General features: G+C 41.9%; 1 long non-coding RNA gene and 1 other non-coding gene across 2 annotated transcripts in view; both read right to left on the bottom strand.

Moving 5' to 3' along the window:
* Nucleotides 1–621: 621 nt before the first annotated feature.
* The window catches only part of LOC138793641 (uncharacterized), a 41,435-nt gene continuing 33,781 nt past the window's right edge, over nt 622–8,275 (bottom strand). The window contains exons 2-4 of the long non-coding RNA XR_011363309.1: nt 4,458–4,493; nt 1,672–1,742; nt 622–688 (exon numbers count right to left, since the gene is read on the bottom strand). This is a non-coding gene — a long non-coding RNA (uncharacterized lncRNA). The remainder of the gene's footprint in view (nt 689–1,671; nt 1,743–4,457; nt 4,494–8,275) is intronic.
* On the bottom strand, nt 5,964–6,154 carry LOC138794255 (U2 spliceosomal RNA). The gene has a single exon (XR_011363410.1). It is a non-coding gene; the product is annotated as a U2 spliceosomal RNA (small nuclear RNA).

The following is an 8,275-nucleotide window of genomic DNA, read 5'->3' as shown; positions in this document are numbered from 1 at the left end:
AGACATATGAGCGTCTCCAGGAACGCTCACTGACGATAATCAGTCCGTGCAAAAAGGCCTTTGGCTTAACATCTGTAGTAATATAAATGACAGAAAGATCATAATTAATCACCTAAGAGTCAACAATTTGATGGATCCAAACCAGCATGGCTTTACTGCGGGCCGATCATGTCAGACTGATCTCATTGATTTCTTTGATTATGTCACAAAAGTGCTGGATGAAGGTGGTGCTGTGGATATGGATCTGGACTTCAGCAAAGCCTTTTATACAGTTCCCCATAAAGAGCTGATAGAGTAGTTAGAGAAAATTGGAGTTAATTCCTGGATAGTTCAGTGGACCTCAGTGGTCTGCTCTGGATCCTGTTCTTTTTAATATGTTTGTACAGTAAGTTACATTGGAAGGTAAGGTTTGTCTGGTTGCTGATGGCACATAAATGTATAATAGGGTTGATATTCCTAGAGGTGTCTGTGATATGGAAAAGGATTTAGCTTTACTTGATAATACTAGTAAAAAAAAACTGAAATAAAAACTCACCATTGTGTCCCCTACAGTTAACATAATGGAAGTTTGTCTATTGTCAGGTAATTAAAAATATTTTGTTTCATCATTTTAATAAATGCCGATAATTTTGTAGACTGCTGCACATTTTCTATATGGATTTGTGAACTGAAGATTCTTGTTGGAATACTACAACAGAAAATGGGTGAAATGTTAGCAAATGCATATGCTACAGAAATGTTTTCATTTATAAATTGACCTGCAGTTAAGATTTTTTAAATCTGCACTATGTCAATTTATGTTGCAGAATTTATGTAGATTATTCAAATATTTTACAGAGTTTAGTGGGGAAGTCAAAATTTGCAACAAAACCCAATAGTTGTAGATTTTGCTGCAGATTTCCCATGGATCCGTAGCAAATCTACAAGTACTGGGGTAAAAAATAAACATTAAAGGGGTATTCCAAGAAAAATAACTTGTCCCCTATCCACAGGATAGGGGACAAGTAAGAGATCGCGGGGGGTCCGACCTCCGAACCACCTGGCAATCTGCCCTGGTGATTCAAAGGCAACACTTCCTTTGTCCTCTATCTTTCTCTGTACAGTAATTATGTGTTTTATCTAAATGTGATGGCTGCAGCAGTCACCTGTGATAAAATATCATTGCTGTGGAGCAAGTGTGCAAATAACACATGAGTGATTTTTTTCTAACATTCACCTGTTTTCTGAATTGCTGGTTGCTGGTGGATTATTGGTTGGATTAGCCACTGCAAATTGGACCTTTGTGAATTGAGAAATTGAAATTGAATCCGCATCAGCATCCACATCAGGATCAGTGATTATTTTTTTTTTTTTTTTACTTCCTACATATCTTGAAACATAGAGATGCTTTTTTATATGTTTACTAAGGGTTAAAACACCGTAATAACATCAAAGTCCATAATGGATATATGTTTTATTTATGGATGTTCTGAGACCATGGTGATTGTTTATTAGAAATGTTTTTTCATAATTTTGTGTCCACTGGAAAAATGTTTGGGGTTGGAAAACCCTCTAACAAGACAGATTTTACAGGACAGTGTTGTGGTGACCTGTATTCACTTATAGGAAGTTCCAGCATGAAAGGCCTTTTAAGTAGGAATATGAAGTCATTGTGAAATTAGAAGAACTTACCACAACGGAAACGTCGAGTTCTGAGGAAATGGTCAAGTGCTTAATACACTGTTTATTTAGTAGTAAATTCTCTGGAAAATATAAGTAAATATATAGTGACAAAAATGCACATCCATAAAAGACAAGGACTAACATTCATGCAAGGACAAAAAAGCTGGCCATGCACACTAAGGATTCCATACACTATATACTAAAATTTGAAAGTAAAAGGTGTATGTGGATTTCACAACTCTCTAGCAACAGATGATGTTAGTGGAGATTTGTACTGCCTGACCCTTTTGTTCTTGAAGAGATAAGCCAACAGCAGAGCTGTCTGGTGGCAACTTACCTCCACCCTTCCCATAAAGCCAAACATTCATGTGTGTGGGGAGAACGGGAGAAGTAACTGCTGGCTGAACAATTTTTATTGATAGGCAATAATGCTTATCCCACAGATTCAGATGATAATCATTTGTATGATGATACTTGGATTACAGTAATGGACCTACTACATAGGGCAGCTGTCAAATGAGGCAGATATCACCCTGCTTAATAGGGCCAGTCATGGTCAGCCATCGCCTGATTGCTTAATCCTGACATCACAAAATAATTGGATGTCGGACACACCTCTTCCAATGTAATTGGAGATATCCTGCCAATGGCTGATTAAAGCAAGGGGGTAGGCAATCAGCCTAGTAATTGTTCATTAAGCGCTAAATGCGATCTAGGAGATTTTTTTTACAGTAAAGCTGTTATATATTTATACTAACAGGACTCATCCTCTGTCTGCACCGGCACCTATACACACACAGCCGAACACCTTGGATTATTTTTCCCCCTTCTGTGGGTGGCGGTACCGACAGTCTGTAGACTGTAATGTACAGAAGTGCCTTGCAAAGCTCAACATTGTGATGAGGTAGCAATGCCCCATCATATTTAATGCTAATGGTGTCCACCTTTAAATTTTAGGAATTAATTTTTAAATAGAGGGTGATAATTAAGAGTACAGTATATATAAACCACGTGTGCTGGATAAATGTTGACACCTGAGTGTGAGTATGTATGACGGCTATCATGAGATCATTGTCACCTCTTTAAGGACAAGTGCATTTATTTTCAAAGTCTGAGATCCTGTGTGCGTCACTTCCCGCCCGGAACTCCACTACTCACATCCCCCCTGCAGTGGCTGCAGGGACATCTCCCCGCTGGGATGTGAGTAGTGGAGTCCCCGGCGGCAGAGAGAACGACAGCAGCGGCGGCAGCGGCTGGGGAAAGAAAGCGCTGGGTGCTGGCTAGTTTGAAAATGCTGCTGCCCAGGGCACATCTGAGAATGTCCCGCCAGGCGGGGTAGGCAGCGGGCACATGGGGAGAGTGTGATGAGCAGGCACACTGGCGGAGAGGGGGGGTTTCCTGGTGGGGAGTGGCACCCTGGGGGAGAGCAGGGGGAGTCCTGGTGGGGAACGCCACACTGGGGGAGAGCAGGAGTGGTCCCAGTGGAGAGCGCCACACTAAGGGAGAGCGGGGAGGTCATGGTGGGGAGCAGCACACTGGGGGAGAGCTGCAGCAGGGAGACCAAGAGGGAGATAGAGCTGACACTGAGCATCCCCCTGCCATCTCCAGCAGCCACAGCGGCACAGCTATGAGAGTGGGGTCATGACGTCAGCATTTTATCCAGGAAGTGGAGACTGCATGCAGTACATTTTTCACCGGATTTCTCCCTTAATTGTCCTTGAGCACTTTGCATAGGACTATTACCCCATTGGTGTTTACCTTATTAGGGTGAGTGTTCCAAGCAGGAATGGGGGATGGGGGTGTGGATGGAAAATGAAATTCCATGAAAGATGATATAAAGATAATAACTTCGGAATACCTGTAGCTTCCTGTAGCGATTCATAAAAGTGCTGATTGGTCAACAAAAAGAGACCAATTAGGAGTAGTCAAAAAAGGATTACAGTTTCACTCTTAGGGTGCCCTCACACCTAGCAACTCGCAGCGTAAATTACGCTGCGAGTTGGGTAGGTCCTGGCAGATCATTTTCACTACATACACGCAGCGGTCAGACCGCTGCGTGTATGTAATTCTGCCGGCCCCTTAACCCCTTCTGCTGCCGCCCCGGCTCCTGTCCCGCTCTGTATACATTACCTCTCCACGCTGCATGGGTCCCGGCGTACTGCTCTCCCGCCCGCCCAATCAGTGTGTTGCCCTGCCACAGCCACTGATTGGCTGGGCGGGAGAGCAGTACGCCGGGACCCGTGCAGCGAGGAGAGGTAATGTATACAGCGGAGTGGGAGCGGGAGCCGGGCGGGAGCTGGAGGGGTTAAGGGGTCGGCAGAATTACATTGTTCAGACCGCTGTGTGTATGTAGTGAAAGTGATCTGCAAGGACCTGACAGACTCGCAGCGTAATTTATGCTGCGAGTCGCTAGGTGTGAAGGCTCCCTTGTACATGTTTCATTGTTTGCATTACAACACTAAACAGATGGCCTCAAATTCTACATTTTACTTTAAGAGATCTATTTTAATGATTATTGCAGAAATGTATATTAGGCAAGAAATCTTCTCTACCCTGACAGTCTTTCTGTAGATTGAAGTATGTGTATTGCATTGCATTCAACTGTCCTAATTAGGATTTGAAAGCCATCCAGTGGAAAACAACATATTAGTTTTATCTGGCTTTCATGTCAGGCTAAGAGGTTGAGACACTTGAAACATATATCATTACAAATAGACCAACTTTGGTTTACTTGACCCATTTTCAGTAAAGTCTTAGTAGGACACCATATCCGAGTAATAGAACATCTGTCTCACCTTGGTCTTTAACAATGTTGTGGTTCCATAGCTCCACTGCATAAAAGAAGTTCATAGGTTAACTTGGCTGAAACTTGATAAACATGAAGAAGTCGGTAAACTCAAGCTGCTACAATAGCTACACAAGTATCTGGAATATACTTAAAATACGAAAAGGAAAAAAAAAAAAACCTTGCCAGATTGAGACGTTGTTCACATGTGCTCTATGGACAGTCCTACACCATTATCTATTTTGTAACATCCTCTTAGTGACAAACATACTATAATTACATATACTACAATTACTATAACATATATTATAATACTGTGAATCAAATGTCTTAAGTCTTTAGCAATGTCTAATAAACCTCAAGAATAAAATAAAAGTAATAGAAAAGACCACATGGTCCAACTAGTTTGCTTTACCTTATTTTTCAGTTTTATTTTTTATCCTAGGATATGTTAATCCCACGTATGTTTTAATTTACTTTAGATTTACCATCAACATCACATCTTTTGGATGTTCACAGCATCTACTACTCTTTCTGCAAAATAATACACAGTATATAGTCGAGTTATTAAACATACCTATATTTTAGATATGAGAATTTTAGTAAGCAGCTCTAACATTATAAAGGTTATTGTCATTTGACTCTTCACACAAAACAGGAATGGAGCCAAAAAAAGGTGAAAATCTTTCAATTACAGTGTTTCCCTGTGTTGGTTCCACTCCTTTTGTCTAAAAATACCAACCAAAATACTGACCTAAATGTGACCAGATACCACAACTCCAATGCCAGAAAAGTTGGGACGCATTGTAAAATGTAAATAAAAACACATCTGACCCATATTAAAACCCAACAGAACATAGAACATATTTCAGATGTTGAAAGTGACATCTTAACTATGGAATGAAAAAAATAAACTTATTTAGGGCAGCTTCACACACAACAGATTACAGTGGAAATCTCGTTGCAAGTTTTGCAGCGAGATCCGTTATGATCCAAGGTCCTGTCACTTCCTATGTGAATACATACTTGCTGCGGATCTTTCAGAGCGCTGCATGTAAATCACCCGCCCCCTTAACCCACACGCTGCTGGCGTATACATTACTCGTCCTTGCTCTTGCTTGCTGCACAGGATCCCAGCTTCCTGCTCTCCCACTCAGCCAATCATTGGTGGCGGCGGGGCAGCACACTGATTGGCTGAGCGGGAGAGCAGGAAGTCGGGAGCCTGTGCAGCAAGCAAGAGCAAGGACGGGTAATGTATACGCCAGCAGCATGTGGCTTAAGGGGGTGGGTGATTTACATACCAGCAAAGATCTGAAAGATCCGCTGCAAGTATGTATTCACATAGGAACTGACAGGACCTGGGATCGTAATGGATCTCGCTGCAAAACTCGCAGTGAGATTTCTGCTGCAATCCGTTGTGTGTATGAAGCTGCTCTTAGATCTTGATGGCAGTAACACAGCTCAAAAAATTGGGACAGGGCCATGTCTATCATTGTGTAGAATCCCCTCTTCATTTTTTTTGTGCACTGAACCTGGAACCACTGCAATACCAGGGCAATGCCTGGAGAGGACAAAGCAAGCTCTTTTTCCATCTCCCTGTTCTAAAAATCCATTTAATATATGGTCTCCAGATAGTGAACGTATCAGATATTAAACTGATAAGAACAGATCCTACACTTGATCTTAGCCAAAAGGCAGAGAAGCGATCCCTCTATTTAACAACACTCTGACATATTAAGACTTCTGACATGTCCCTACGATGTCAAAGGAGAAGTTCTACTCACATACTGAGTGGTGGTGTATGCCATGTGATCATGTAATGGCTTTTATCTGCTGTGGGGTGGCCTAATGTCCACTATGCTATAGGCAATGCTATATACAATAAGTGAAACTGGCATTAAAGGGGTTATCCAGCGCTACCAAAACATGGCCACTTTCTTCCAGAGACAGCCCCACTCTTGTCTCCAGCTTGGGCGCGGTTTTGCTGCTTAGTTCCATTGAAGTGAATGGAGCTTAATAGCAAACCACACCTGAACTGGAGACAAGAGTCATGTTGTCTCTGAAAGAAAGTGGCCATGTTTTTGTAGCACTGGATAACCCCTTTAATCCAGAAATCCACATCAAAGCTGCAGCTAATACCCTGCATAAGCATACGACCTTAGCCCTATTAAAAATCATGGTTAATCAATCAACCTAAATAGAAAATAATATATACTGTAGCTATCTCATTATAGTCTCTTTCCACTCAGGTAAAATACATCCTCCCTCCTGGACACTAACAATTTATTTCATACTTGTTACTAACTTTTCAGTCTCCTTCCCCCAGTTCTGAGCCTGCTGCTTTGTGCTGAAGGCACAGAAAACCCTGTGTGAGCTTTTCTCTCCATCTCCCCCTCCCTTCTGAAAAGGCAGATGTAAACACATGTAATTAGCGCCCCTGGCCAGCTGTCTCTGCACTTTCTAATGCCGGCATTACAGAGTGCAGAATTAGCTTGCCAGGAAAACTGTTTGCATGAGCTGTCTTGGAAGGGAGGGGGAGGAGGGGGAGATAGAGAGAATAGCTCACACACAGTTTTCTGTGTCTTCAGCAGAAATTAGCAGCTCAGAACTGGGGAAAAAAGACTGAAAAGGTAATAATAAGTATGGAACAAATTGTTATTCTTCAGGAGGGAGGTTGATTCACCATGTATTTTACCTGAGTGGAATACCCCTTTTACATTATACCCTAGAGCCTAGAGAAAGTGTTTGCCACAATTTACTATTGTGTTGTTTTTGACCCAAAGAAGCAGTGGAGTAATAGAGGTTATGACATAATCATTTCAGTAAGCAGCCCTAAACATCATGGGACATCTCTGTCATTCCACACGACAGGAATAGCTTCCTTCACCTCTGTTTGGCACTTTGGGTTCTATATAGTGGGTGTATTTGTACCCACCAGTTTAACTCTTTTAGGGTATCAGACTCCTTACATAAATAGCTCTGTTTTTAAGATTATAATTTTTTACTATCATAAATAAGCTTAAAACAGGAAGCAGAGGTATAAGTCACAATGACAGGAATTTTGCTGTAATATTCATATAATCTGTATATTGTTTTCAGAAAGGAAAAAGTAAATCATAGACAAATACTACTCATCACCCACAGCAGTGTATAGTATTTATAAGGATGCTGATGGCGAGCTGGTACTTAGTAGACAGTTCCTGGCACTTATGTGGTAGGTGTAGGCAGTGGCAGGTGGCATTTATGGTTACCGGGTCCTAGGGGAATCAGGGAACCTGTCAGCCTACAGCAGCTATTTAGCCTCCTCTAGTGTTAGTAAGCTTAATGACACCAGTTTACAGGTAAACCTTAGTCTGATGCTTCTTCTCATATCATTATAGGAAATCATGTTATGGTTGATGCCATAAACCAAGACTCTAGAATGTACTGTGCCTTGTGCCGGGTTAAAGGGGGTGGCGCATAACACCGAAATTCACTTTGGTGTTCCTTGATGTCCTGTGCTAAAAGGATGGTCCCATTGCTATAGAAAGAGCACAGCTTGCAGCAATACCTTGGTAAGCTGTTTTCTGTCAATGACTGTATGGCTAGGCAAGTTGCATTCATTATTGAATAGACCCTATGGACATTCAATTTATGGTTTTCAACTTCATCTGGCTACCTGGCTACCTGGCCTACCCTTAGGGCAGTATACAGGCTAGGCTCCCATCGGCATAGGACAACCATTAGGATGCCTCTGGCATCAAAAATGACAGACAAAATAGCACAGCATGCAGCAATATTTTGTCCAGTAAATGACAGATACCATGATGGAAAACTGACGGACCTATT

Source organism: Dendropsophus ebraccatus, chromosome 5 (assembly GCF_027789765.1).
Source record: "Dendropsophus ebraccatus isolate aDenEbr1 chromosome 5, aDenEbr1.pat, whole genome shotgun sequence".
NCBI classification, from domain to species: domain Eukaryota; kingdom Metazoa; phylum Chordata; class Amphibia; order Anura; family Hylidae; genus Dendropsophus; species Dendropsophus ebraccatus.
The sequence above is the reverse complement of the archived record's forward strand: the minus strand, read 5'-3'. Positions and strand labels throughout refer to the sequence as shown.